Source organism: Mixophyes fleayi, chromosome 3, assembly GCF_038048845.1.
Source record: "Mixophyes fleayi isolate aMixFle1 chromosome 3, aMixFle1.hap1, whole genome shotgun sequence".
Taxonomy (NCBI): domain Eukaryota; kingdom Metazoa; phylum Chordata; class Amphibia; order Anura; family Limnodynastidae; genus Mixophyes; species Mixophyes fleayi.
The window spans coordinates 177608643-177623976 of record NC_134404.1 but is presented as its reverse complement, the minus strand read 5'-3'; positions in this window follow the sequence as shown (position 1 = coordinate 177623976).

Sequence of the window (15334 nt, the reverse complement as noted above, 5' to 3'; positions counted from 1 at the left end):
GCAGGTGGCAGACCACAACAGTTTGACATCTGGGCTGGTTTGAAGGATTTGTCCAAAAAATGTGTGACCTTGACCATAACTCCAACCAATCCTACTATTAACATGCAAAGGATGGTGGAGGGCCTATCAGGGATTAAACTGTATTTTTCCTAATTTTCACTAATAATGTTTGGGTGTAATATACACCCAAAGACGAGTGCTCAATTGCTAAAAGTCATTGATGAAGAGGAAGACAAGCAGGCTTGTCTGTAGAATTTGCAGGCAAATTGTGCTGCGTTATATAGGTAACACCCAAAGAGAAGAGCTCCATTGCTCCATTGCTAATTGTAATTGCTGAAATAGAAATAATAGGGCAGACAGTCTTGGTCTAAATATGCAGTTACATTTTATTGTACCATAGCTCACTGCAAAACAGGAGAGGTGGCAGGGTTTAGTGATAATCTTCCTCAAACAATACTAATTCATCACACCATCATAGAAGTCTGTGTAGTATGATGTCATTGCCGATAATTGCCTTCCAAAGGTAATGACTAGTTGATTATAGGGCAGAGCTGTCACGATTTTTGGGCAATTCTTTTACAGCACAGCAAATATCAAAATGTTGAGTGGACTCATCTGCATCACCACTGGGTGTCTTGGGAAAGCAATTTCTTTTACAACAAGCAGTTGCCAGAGAAACTGAAGGAGAAGATGTCCCAACAAGATGTTGATAAGTCTGGGATCCTTGCAAAGAAAATTAAGTATTTAATCTACAATTAAATATAGTTAGCACATTTACTTTGTTTTATTGCACACTATAATTTTCTGTAGCCCCTTTTCAAAATGTATTATTAAGGCAATCACTTGACTCAAGCTAACCGTGTCTGCACTTTCTTCACAGGTAACTACTTCGCTGGACTAAAGTATATTCCCCTCAAATGCTAGTCTTCTTGCAGCTGCAGCATTCTCCTAAATGCTGTTGCAGAAACCAGAAAATGACCCGAAATGTTTCTGGACACAAACAGCATCTCCTGCATGTCATTTTTAAAAAGTTCTGTAACACCAAGTTGATAGTGTGTGCAAAACAGGAAATGTGATGGAATTCAACCCCGCTGTAATGCCTGACCAATATTGGGGTCGTAATCAGAAATGACATATCCTCAGGAAAGTCTAAGCAGGATTAGCCATCTTTCAATGACATCCCTTAGTTTTTGGAACAGTTTGTCAGCTGTATGCCTGTTACTGAAGCCGCTGATACACAGGTAGCCTACTTCTCAAAAATGTGACGTACCTGGGTACATGCTGCTGCTGTCCATGCTGGGAAAGGCGAATGACCAACCCAGTGGGCTTTCACATTCATATAATCTTTAGTTTGCCCAGTTCCGCTTGTACACATATCTGTGGTTAAGTGTACAGTGGGTAGAATGCCATTTTGTCGCCCAATAATTAAATTCCAGATCCAAAACCGAATCCAAAACCAAAACACGGGGGTCAGTGACCATCTCTAAAAATTATGTACTTGTACAAAATGAAATCAGTAATCAACTTGATGCTTGAGATCAGTATAAACAACAGTATTTCTGCACAGAAACGATTTCCAGTTTAAGGAACACAATCTTCATTTAGTAATCTGTCTAAAGACTGTGGCAAGCTATGTCTTTTTCTGTACTCCAAAGATGCTTCCCTCTGAGATGGCTTTTACATCTGGCTTTTACATACTTTAGCAGTCTAGCACTCAGTGGCTCTATGTGGAAGATCCTTCATTATCTTAGCTAGCAGTCACAAAGCACAACTAACTAGCTTCCAGCAGTCATGAACTTCCTGGTGCCTTCTTGTACATTCTTATGCCAGCTTATTGTGGGCATTTGCAGCTTGTTGCAGTGCCTAAATGTCACTGCATTCTTTTAGTGCAGTCTGGGGCTATAGTGAGCAGCCTGGGACCATTGTTAATTCAGGCAGGCAAAATACCACAAATTATCATACCAGAGAGCTGTCACAACGAAAACATTGAACATGCAAGTATACCAGATGGAATTTCATATAGCCTATCATGGAAACCTCATTATCAGCTACTAGAGCTATACAGTTCACACTTTAGAAGGTATTATTTTAGCATAAAATAAAGGAATTGCCTCATATCCTATTTATTCAGGTTTATCAATGGTATACATTTTGGAAACATAATGACGGCAACTTGAAGATAGCAAAAAACTTGGATACTGTGAGCCCTGTGCTGATAACTTCCGCTGCACTAATTATGTGACTGCTAACTTCAAGCAGAAGGCCTGCCCTCAGGTGTGCTATTTGACCTTCTTACGCATGTTTACACAATGACCAGTCACTGGTGATAAAAGGTTTTTTAAGGAAATCTTTATTGACAACTCAAATAAAACACATACTGTAGAATCGCTGTTTCAAAAGCATGTATGTAAACATTGTATTATTGTAAATGTCTCAAATGTTACTGAATAAAACAGGATTGATTATAAAATGAAACAATAAATGAAGAATTCACTTTTCTACATTGCAAACAGAGAAAATCTATATATACTATAGGGTGCACCAGTCAATGTGATTGAACATTATCTGTTCTGTCTTCACTACACGCAACTCTGTGGCCTGTGTGTAGCTAAAGAATTGGGAATTTATTAAAGTAGCAGGATATGTATGTGGTAAAACAGCGATGCTACCACAAAGCAGAGATAAAGGACAATGCAATATGTAGCTCACAACACAGTTTAATTTATTAAGATGGATTTTGTTATTCCAAGAATGCTCTTCTTGTGTTCCTTACAGTCAAAGGATGGAAACCTCAGAGGGACAAAACACTGACCAACAATATGTGGGATACTGAGGTCAACCACCAGATGGAGCTCACACAAGGTTAATGCACACAGTCAGCAGTAAACAGTGCTGAAGTCATGGCATTATCTGATTCAAATATTATTTTTAAAATAAACTTATATACCACACATGTACTTCTTGTACTGCTTACACTTATTTTTTAACTACACTTATATCTTTTTTTAAAATTTGCATAATTTCTATACTATAGTCATTTTCAGCTTAAAGTCAGTGGCATACCTCACAACATTGGAGCACTGTGAATTGGGACAGGGGACATGGCCACACTATGATGGGGCTGTGACTACAGTCTGGGGGACTTGTGAAGTGCTAGGCAGCTCCTTACCCCCTGCCCTACCCTCCATTTACTTATTAATTGCCACACATATATTTCACTGGCACAGGTTCACTACAGAGCTGCAGTGCAGAGCAGGGCTGTACAGGAGATTCCTCCCTACTTCCTGACCCGAGGGACAAAGCCAGACATTGCACGAAAATCAAGACTAAATTGGGACAGATGGGAGGTATGCAGTGGTTCCAGCATGAAAATGAGAGTGAAGAGATTTAGTAACTTTACTTCTCCTTACTGTGCTTTGGGACACAGATACACACATCTAGACCAACCACTATATAAAGGCATTAGTTACCTTTGGACAATCTCCCTCTGAATGTGTTGTCGATCACCCCACATAGCAAATTGCAGATTCCTTAACAGGTACTGTACCACCCGTTACCTGGATGTCATACCACACTGTATGTAAATGGCCACCATTGGAAATGAGTCCTCAGTCTGCCCAATGCTATTCAGTAGATCTAAAATGCACCATTTTAGCTTTATTGAAGAGGACGAAACAGATTGACTTTTCCTGTAAATTGGATGCCTTCACATATTCAGAGAGGTGCTAGTGTGATAAATCCACTTTGGGCACAGTACCATATAAAGACTTTGTAGCCACATAGTTTACTTGGCAAATTAATTGCAGTAATTGCTTTCATATTCAAACATACATTTTCCTGGAGGCATGTGTTCTAAAATGCAGAATATATTCAATATGACATCAAATCTTTGCTTTCTTTAGGTTGCCTTGCAGATGGAAGCCCCATATTTATAGTATATTGCCTATGCAATGATATAAATATATAAGTGCATGTCTTGGAAAATGTACAATACATGAAAAAGTTATTAATGGAACCAAGTACGGATGTCTATATCTGCCAAAGTTAATAGATGATTTGCACTGACACTTTCAATCTACTGATGTTATATATCATGTGGAGTGGGAATTAAGTGGTACTAGTGTATATAACTTATTACCGCTGGTCTACAGCAAGCACTTGTCAGTGCACATAGTTTCTTTCAACTACAACAACTATCAAAGAATTATACGCAAAAATTATACATATTTAAACACATGACCCCAGTACTGAGAGGCAGCAATGTTAACCACTGTGCACCTATCTGTCCAAATCACAAATACTTCAGCAAACCAAACAGCAGGAGATTCAGCAATCTTTACACATAACCTTTTACTCACTGACTATACTCTGTGAATAAAACAAACTGCTTCCCCTTTGTAAGTAGATAGATCATCTACTCTGTACATGGAAACACATGCACTTTGACATTAGCCAAGTCTCAAATACCCAATCTTTGGTTTTATTCGGCTTTCCCATTACATGTACACTCTCATGGTTCTCCTAGAGGCTGGCTATTCTGTTACAATCAGATAATCCTAATGAACATGAGTAAATGCATCCTCTGGTCTCTCTGTGGGTATTGTGCTAGTATGGTCTCCTATCTCACTATTCAGCCACAATGCAGACTGACCTTTTTGTGGAAACATAAAACCCATGCAGTGCACCCTTTCTAATGTATTCTCATGCAATTAGTTCAGACAAAAACCTTGTTAAATTTTCACGATCTCCTTTCACCTTTACAATAATTGTGCATGGTCCCATATCACAGGATTGTGTTGTTTTACAATATGTCTGGTGTAAATAAATGACAAAAAAAGTATTTGACAGACAACTAGATTAGTTTTATTCTGTATGCTATATAGTAAAGCCATATAAATGTGGTAACTACTAGTTATTTGGTGAAATCAAAATGACACATTGTATATTGTGAGATATAAGTTACATGCAGTTTTTTTTCATTGTTTGAACTTTATTGCATAATGTCAGAGTAATTTTTTTTATAATTCTTATTCGATAAAGGAAGTATTAAAGTGTTCAATGTATTACATAGACAAGCAACACTCACATTTATTGTGTTGTCCGAAATGAGAATGGTGTACCCTTTCAAAAGTATAATTGTGTATTTGTTGGTCTCTTCATATATTCATTTTCTATAAATAAACTTTTTCCCATAAAATCACTGTTACATAAAAAGAAGCATTCAGAACTCCTGTGTGTCTGCCTTGCACACTTCAAGTACATTCCTTTCATGAATCTACCACTGGAAAGCCAAACTGGTCTTAGCTTTGCATATACACCTGAAACTGCGCATGTTTAAAAGTGTACAACATTATTTCTATGTCCAACACTTAGGACTAACTAAAATACTGCTTGATTTACCCACATTTAAATTAGCCATGAGATTGAGGGGACATCGTAATTCTTATATGTTATAATGGGTAAAGTGGGCCTAGAAATGCACTTTCTAGCAGAAGTACAACTTGAAGGTGCAAACTTGATGCATTGAAAGTATATGACGAGGCCTGATCTCTGGGACCTCAGAAGATGGAGGTCATTGCTAATATGCACTTAGTAAGGAACACTACCTTCATGGCCATTAAATATATGCACGACCCCATGCTATCTGGAGGACCCGAAGACTTTATCAGACTGTTTGGATGACAACAACGTGATAGGCAGTGATGGAAGCCACTGTGCAGGCAATCTCTATATCACATTATCTCTGAAGGAGATTGTATAAGCAGAAAAAGCTCTCTTTTCTAGTGGCAGTCAAAATTGCGATTGAGAGAATGCCGACGGGTCCGGCAGCATTGTTCTTTTAATGTCGGCATTATGATTGGCGACATTGTCAATGTTGCCAATCACACTGACGGCATTGGAAACCTGTCTGCATATTGTAATTGTCGTATGTCTGCATGTTAAGTGCCGGCATTCCCTCAATCGCAATCACGCACCCTTCACCTCTTTTCAATTCTCCTCCTATGTTATTTGCTCACTCAACTTGTCTTTGTGGCCAATAAGTTTACTTTTAGACCTAAACTGCAAGCTTTCAATGTCAATAATAAATACAAAAGCACAATGCTTTCCTGTCAGTAGTGTTTACTAAAATGGGAAATGACACCTACAGAAGAGTAATTAAAATATGAGACTATGTTATGAATCCCTACATTCTGAACAGGTCTTTTATGGTAATTTCTTTCTGAATTTGTTTTACATTTGTGAAATTATTTGGTGGCAAGTACTTCCTTAAATTAATACATATTAAAACTAGTTGGGATCTCAATTAATTCAGCCAAATGGTACAAATTCGCACCGGACAAAGTTGTGGTGCAAGGGGTGCAAATACAATTTGTTTACATGCATGATAAATGCTGCTGGTTTTGTCTTTGGCACACAAATAGTAGCTTTATTGAACACTTATTTGAGTTGTGCTAATATGCATCCCCCTCCTAACGCTAAGAGCTGAGCACTATGTCCGTTTGAGTAGAATCTTGAAATTGCTCTGTGCATGCCCAAGAAAGTGGGACCCGCCCCATTGGAGCTTAGAGTGTAAATTTCCTACTACACAAACACAGACTAGGGTTAGATTTGTTAGCAGCTTACCAGTATGTTTTTGGAGTGTGGGAGGAAACCGAAGCACCCAGAGGAAACCCATGCAAACACTGGAAGAACATACAAACTCCACACAGATAAGGCCATGGTCGGGAATCAAACTCATAACCCCAGTGCTGGGAGGCAGAAGTGCTTAGAACTGAGCCACCGTGCTGCCCCAATTGTGAACAGATGCAGACTGGGGGCTAAATTTACTAAGCTGCGGGGATGTTAGCTATAGCAAAATCAGATTCTAGCTTTCATTTATTTAGTACCCTCTACAATATGACAGCTAGAACCTGATTGGTTGCTATAGGCAACATCCCCACTTTTTCAAACCCGCAGCTTAGTAAATCTAGCCCTGGGACTTAGATGCATATACACCTGAGAAAGCAATATTATCTGCGGGTGGTCATGGGCAAGTGCAAATAGTGATTGATGGTGATGATAATCCCCAGCACTACAAAACCACTTGTGATTGGCTGTTTGTGAATGCTCTGCTTACACTGATTAGTACTTTGTTTGGTGCTCAGACATATAATATGCTTTTGGGTTGCATGTTTTAGCTACTTTTTTTTTCCATACACAAGATGTTTGTGCTGTATTAGAGAGGTTTTAGCAGGCTTATTAATGCCTAGCAACAAATGTATTTGTGGTAAATAAAATAAGTGAATAAAAACGGGGTTACAAGTGGGACATAAGTGTATGTGACATATGCGTGATGTAAATCAAGTTCATATGATACTGATGCCGACCTGCATACAAATGCAAATTTTTGAATGATGCAAATTTGCTGCTTAATTGTGGCCAACTCTGCATGAGCCACTTAATCTGTCCCCACATTTTAAATTAGCCCTCTGGCAGAGCAACAACGTCCACATTTGTACCTTCTAGCTGGACTTATTCACATCTCTAAATGAGGCCCTGAGGATTTCTAAAAGTATTTCCAGAAAGTTTTCTAGTAAGGGCAAATGATATGTCATGTTTTGTATACTTTTGCTCTTATGGCTCTAGATATTAGAGGGGCTACCTTGAACACTTTGAAGCAAGGGCACAGTCAAGACATGCACTCGGTGCTTTCTCTAACTGATACATCTGGCTGTCCTAAATAGCTATGTTTGAAAGCATTTACTACAGCATGCTTTTTTCTGGATGTAATTGGAGAGAAATGACTCAAAATAAGCTTAATGATGGCTACATCTGTACAAGTTTCAGAAAGTGCATGTAAACTTGGAGTTGGCTGAGTTCCTCTGGAAGAAGTATAATGGGATTTCTTATGTAGTACATGGCAGAGTCTAGTGGAGCTCTGATATTTTATTTGCATAGTATGTCCATCACACTAACTACGAAAATTCTACAGACCAAGATTTCACTCTGAAATGCATTGGACACATAGTGATTTGTTCATCCTTCTTGTGTCAGTACGCTACCATGTTGAGTAGAATATAAACAGATTACCATCATACACTTTTAAAAACATATGCTTTTATGTAATGATAACATGGAGTTAATTCAACAGGAGAATGACTGAGAGCATATCTTCCAGCATACCAATAACTGTTTTACAATAAAATATCAGCTAGTCAGTGCCCAAATAAATGTCCCATTAAGGCAATAGATACCCCATGTGGCACACATTTATCAACAAGGTATAGGTTTACAATTCTACACGAACAGCTTGCAAAACTGGACTTCACACAAGCCTGTTGTGAGTATGTTATGAATGCCAGTGAGCTTACCCTCAAGTACCGATAAATCAAAACTGTTTAATTCCATATTTCTTACTGTGCTGCAGCAAACTTACAATTCAGAATACTTAATACCCAGAGTGTATGAATCCATTTGCTTTCACGTTGGTTTCAGATTCTTCGAAATGGATAAAATTTCTTATGGCAAATTGGAAAAAAAGAAAAGAAAAAAATATGTTGATAAAAACAATGAAAAAAAGAAAAAGCTTACAAACACACCAGAGAATGCATAATGTAATATTTAATATAATGGAATCAGCTGATAAATAAAGTAATAAAAATCACAAATGATGGCATGGAGCGAAAAATCTATCCAATAAAATGAAATCAAAATGAATTTGTTTGAATTAATACAACTCTGGAATTCACCACAACTTCTGTACCATAATATATGATATTTCCTATGTTATTCACCCATATAAATATTTCAACCTCCTATTTTAAAATAGTAGATGACAATTTTAAAGGCCATTTTATTGTATTAAGAGCTACTGTTGTATGGATTGTTTTGATGTATCCTCATTAGTGCTTACTGTTACTTGTACTGTGCTGTTTCACCTTGTACTGTGCCATTGTTTGTCCTTGTACGGCGCTACGGATACTTTGTGGCGCCCTATAAATAAAAATTAATAATAATAATAATAATAATTAGTGTCCAAATTTTATTTCTAAATGATGACCTTTTTTCTTCTCACAGTTGGACAAGATTATTTATTTAACAAAATAAGTAAAAAAAAGTATGGCATTTACTGTCAATTAACATAATAAAATGGATGCAACCAGCTTGTAAAAACTTTAAACCATGCGTATATTCAAGAGGTCACAGGTGTATGGATGTAGTTGTCTATCTCTTACACAATCTCCTACTTAGTAAAAGTGAATACTGTTTCTTTGAAATGCAGTAGAGTGCCCAGCTGAAAACACATGAAATGTTATACTCCTTATAACATCTGAATGGCCCTAACAGGTGACATGTTACAATCTGTAATGGGTTCATTTTTCAGTCTTCTCTGGGAAATGATTCCACATAGATTCTAAAGTCCTCTATCATTTCATGTTTATGTTTTACAACGTGAGTTCATTTTCCACCACTTCACTCCAAATGTTATCCTTTAAAAATAATTATGCTATTTGTTTAAGGAACTGTACATTACATTGTTAAGTTAAAAGCAAAACACTACTTGCGTGCACCTATTTTCAATAGACAAATACTGTTCTGAAATGTTAATTGATGATCAAAGTGATCAGACAATACCACTTTCGTCAACACTAACAAATGTAATTTAGGGTCAATTTGTCACACTACTGTTATTGAGGTACACTGGGACTTTTCTATTTAAAAATATAAACAACTTAAGTCACAGACTTAAATGTATTAGAGAATATAAAATTATTCAATATTCAATTTTATTAGGAAATTATTAATTTTGAACTGTACTGAATTAAGAGATAAGTCCAAAAAAGGAAAAAAAACTGTGCAGGATCAATGCACATGATGACTCGGTTAAAGCACGACATATATTAGGAGATCTGCCTATTCTTCTGGTTTTTCTTTCTTTATCAAGTGATTACAAGAGGCCAGGGCCGCCATCAGGGGGGTACGGTGGGTACTGTTGTAGCTCATGGGGGGGGGGGGCCCGCTCATGGGGGGGGGGGGCCCGGATGGCATGGGGGGGCCCGGGTGGCACTGGGGCCTGTACTGGGCCCGATTTTTTCTGAAGGCGGCCATGCAAGAGGCTAGGAACAACTTATAAGCACTTCTCAGTCTCACAGATGATATTTGATAGAGGTAACAAGTATAGAGCAGCAAGCAGCCCAGTTTAGACAGTTTTAATAGGAATATTTACTTTGAATTTCAAATAGATTGAACCCATCAAAACACTGACCAATTACATTGTGACTTTCTATATAATATTTTTAAGTGGAAATTAGTCAGCTGGCTGGAGTACTCCCCAAAATAGGGCTCAATTTGCATCGGTTACTTGTTAAACTATTTTGAAAAATAATCGTAAATATAAAAACAAACTATGAGGTAAAGTAAGAAACTGATCCATAAATTGTCAATCTCCAGCCACAAGGGCCCAATGATATAAAAGATTAGTAAGTTTGACGGAACAGGAAGTAGAAATGACATAAATAGATACAAGTCCAAAGTCATAGCATGCAGACAGCAAGATATAAAGTATTATGAATAAGTAAAAAAAGTAGGAACAGGTCAGGAAACAATGTGAGGAATACAATAAACGACAGTATAAAATAATGAAAACTGATGAATATAAGCAGAAACAGTGAAGATTATTTTGAAGATTTCCGAATGGGATACATATTAGTGTTATTTCCATGACGTTTGCACAACTATCAAAGCCTGGATCTTATCATACTCGAATGGGCCTGGATGCATCTTGTCAATGGTATCATGCAGTGGTCGAAGTGGAAATTTAGAAGTGGTAGTATGAAAAGTGCAATAGGAATGTAAATGGAATTTGATAGTTTTACAATGAATGCAGCAGGAGAAGTGGGGGTGTGACATACAACCGTATACACCTACACATCGATCACTTGTAATATGGGATGCAGTGTCACCACCTACAATCTGCATTGACTGGCTGGGAGGAGGATCATAGCTAGATGCAACTCAACAGAGACTCCTCTCAGAGTCTTAAAAACTGTTTTGTTTATTTTTGTCCCCTCTTGTGTCTCTTTACATTTGGTATCTGGTTTCCAGCTGATTTCAATCTTTTGTTCAGTAGCTGCATTGCTTGTATCTTTGGATTTAGTGCTCACTTCTTTATCTTGATCTGCTGGGATCATCACTTCATTTCTCAGTTCCTCAACAAATGTGACACTTGTTGATATAGTCACTTTTTCTCTTTTTGGATTTCTTAAATACAAAAACAGAAAAAAATTATTCTGTATCATTTGGAACATTTGCTGTACCCAACAAGAATGCTTTCCAGCAGTTCTGCAGTTTACGCCAAAAACTCTAATATGTTTTATACTAGGTTTCTTGTCATGTTTCTTGCCATGCCATAGTTCATACGGGGTTTTCTCCACTGTTCTGGAAAATAGTCTGTTTTGTAAATAAGTGACTGTCATTGTGGCTGCGCCCCAATATTTTTCAGATAGTCCTGAATCTGTTATCATGCATCTTATCATTTCAGTCAGAGTTACCTTCTTCCTTTTGGTTACCTGTTTTGTTCCGGTGTGTAGGGTGCTGTCTTGTGGCTCTCTATGCTGACTTGTTTTAGGAAGTGTTCTAATTTGTGTCCTATGAATTCACCTCCATTGTCCAGTACTTCAACTTTGCTTTGTATCGGGTGAGTGACTATGTATCTGGAGTAGTCATCAGTGAAAGTCCCTATATATCTGTTATCTCCTGGTGTGTGCACTTTCATTAGGCCACAAACATTGCTGTGTATTAGATCAAGTAGTTTATATGCTAAGCACTCACTCTGTTTTGAGATTGTTATTCTTGTGGCTTTTGCTATTATACAGCATTTACACGTCACGGTTGTTGAACAGTCTGATATTGTGAGATCCTTTGTTAGGTCTCTCTATTGCAGTTCTTTAATGCTGCCTGGGTGTCTGTGCCCTGGTCGTCTGTGCCACACAGGAATACAGTCAATATGTCTGTGTGTGCTTAATCTCATCAGTGTCAAGACGATACAAGTGTTCTTCTGCTTTGGCTCTGCTAATGCACATGTTAACTTGGAATTTAATAGTAAGTCCCTTAGCCGCCATGAACCTTACAGACAATAGCCGGCCTTCTACTTTGGCAACATATAATACACCTTTTATTGGTATTGGTAAATTGCTGCAGTTTGCATTGGAGCATATGAGCAGACTGTGGCCTATACCTTCTGTAGTGATTTTGATACCATCTGCGAGTTAGGTTTCTTCTTTATAATTCATATCAAATTCAGTGAACAAATCTCTGTCACTCGTCACGTGACTTGTTGCTCCTGAATCTATTTACCAGTTATAGATCTGATGAGTTACTGTCGCTTTAAAAGATGTTTGTGCATATATCTCTGAGTGTAGTTTTAATTCTCTGTTTGGTCCCTTTCATAAATAGTTTCTGCTGTTCTGCTTTTCATACCAAATTTCTTACATATAAACCATACTTGTTTTCTTTTTATGCAATTGGGTATCTGTATCTTTAAGTGCATTTTCTGTGTCATTTCCATGTTATCCTGTGTCATTCTTTTCTGCACTGATATTCATCTATGAGTCTGGTTTTCACAAAACCTAGCGTCAGTTCTGCTTCAGGCCTTGTTTCCTGAGCATTTATCATTCATATGTGTCAGGTAAACTGCACATAAGTATGGCTGCTATGTGGTTGCATTGTACATCTTCTCCTATAGCGAGGAAAGATATCAGGAGTGAGGCACCAAATCAATAGGCAAAAAGTAGAGTCAGGAGCAAGACAAGGTGGAGGTTCCAAATGAGAGACAAGCCGAAATCAGGTCACAGACACAGGTTCAAATCGAGCGGCAAACAAAGTAAATTCACAGAAATGATTAAAGTGCAGCAACCAGCAGGGTAAGCTAGATCAGGAAAGACCTGACACTCTGCAAGTGATTACTGCACAGAGTGAGGTTTAAATCATACTTACCTACTTTCTTCAGCTCCCTTCCGGGAGCCAGCCAGTGGAGGGGGGCGTGAAGGGGCGGGGTGGCCGAAATCGCGTCATTTCGGCCCCGCCCCCTGTGACGTCATGACGCAAATTGCGTCATTTGACAGCGGGGGCGGGGCCAAACGCCGCGATTCACCGGGAATCGCGGCGTTTGGGATCTAATTCTGCCCACTTCACTAGGAAGTGGGGCACTTCCTAGTGAAGTGGGCAGAATTCGGGAGATTGCCACACTCGCCCGGGAGTCCGGGAGACTCTCACAAAATGCGGGAGTCTCCCGGACATTCCGGGAGAGTTGGCAAGTATGGTTTAAATAGCTGAGGGGGTTTGTCATGTGACATAGATCACAGGACTGAAACCAGGAAATGATGCGAGAGATCACATGATAAAAAGAATAAAAGAACCAGGAAATCAAGCCAGAAATCACATGACTGCAAACATAGAGAATCAGGAAGTGCTCGGAGTAGAGGATCCGGCCTGCATGGAAACACCTGGCACTGGTACCGATAAGTAAAAAACGGATACTCGCGCTGGTGTGTGATATTTTTTTACAATTGTTTATAACTACTTCTGATCTAAAGGTCAGGTGCTTCTTGGGATGGCAATAGAGAGCCAGCTGGTGTGACATAGCTGGATGAATTAACTAGAGATTTAGTACAAGATGAACAATATATTAATCAATACAAAATAATAGAAATAAATATAACATACCTTTTGAAAAGGAAAAGAAAATCAAAATAGATATTATAATTTCAATTGTTCATGAAACCTGTTAATGTAACAAATGACTCTTAATAGCGAACAACATACATCTATTTATATTTATAGCCCAAAGTGTAAAACCACCTCAAGCTAAAAATAATATATGATCTGCAAGAACATCAGGTGGCTTCCACAGATTTGAGTAATGTTATGTGTGTGAAAACACATTTAACAACGTAAAAAAACAGTAGAACACAAAACTTTAAACAAAATGTTATATTACATTATACCATGGGAAATTATTTACTAACAAATTACAAACATGTAATATCCAGCAGAGATATGCGCTGACCCCTGTGTTTAGATGTAATTTTGGTTGTAAAACGTCTTCATGTTTTGGTATTGTTACAGGTTCTGCCCAAAAATCCTGAAAGGCTTTGGTTTTGCATTTGGATTTAATTAAAAATTTTGAAACTTAAACTTAGGTAAAATGACGTGATTTTGAGCTGTTTTTGCTCCTATATTACTGTTTATAGCATTAATATTCATGTACAGTCTATTTTGTAATGATCTCTTCACAACTGTCCAGGTCTTCACTAATTTTGGCCAAAGTCTGCAGCGAGCTGGCTAAAATTAGTGACAGAGTAACGGCAAAAATACATGGCATTGTACTAAAAGATAAAACATACTTACCTACTTTTGACACCAGCTGACCAGGAGGAAGTCCATCAAGGGGGCGTGGCCACGCGGATGCACCGTTAGGCCCCGCCCCCTGTCAATCTTAGGAGATTCTGGCCAATCATAGCAGGGGGCAGGGCCACGATGCCCCCACCATTTACAACAATGGGGAGATGCTGGTTCCGGGGATTTTGCCTACTCTCTCGGGAGTCCGGGAGAACTCCCAAAATTTTGGTTCCATATTTTCCTGGAAATTACGTTTTGCTTCATTTTTACATCCGATTTTGGCACAAAGAATTGAGTTGTGTTTTGTATCCACTCGGAACCCCAAATCTCGGATCTGTTGGGTTTTTCAGATTCCGAACCACTCATCATAATATCTAGTAGCAATCAATTAACTTTGATGATTCTAGCGTAAGTTAAAAACTAATGTAATATCTGAGCGATTGTTAACGAAACAGGGTGTAGATCTGCCACGTGTGAGTAAGGGGTTAAGTTATACTTGCCAACTCTCCCGGACTGTCCGGCAGACTCCTGAAATTCGGTTCAGTCTCACGGACTCCTGAAAGAGCTGGCAAGTCTCCCGCATCCCGCAATTGCGGGGCTAAAATGACGCGATTCGAGGTGAATCGTGTCATTTTGACCCTGCCTCCCGCGACAAAACATCATATTTGTCTTGGGGGTGGGGCCAAAGTGACGCTTTTGACCACGCCCCACCCCCTCCCACCCTCTAGACATGCCCCTCTCCCAGATACAACTTGCCAAAAGCAGGCAAGTATGGGTTAAGTTCTCATTTAATCTAATAGCTTCATTGCTTCATTGCATAACTGGGTGGAGTTAGAGCCTTCATCCCTGACAGGCCAGGATGACTTTATCCTCCACATGGAAGAGTAGTGCTACAGAGCTCTATACAAACTCTGTCAGGCTTACCAACAGGCCTAGTGCTGATAACTAGGCCTGA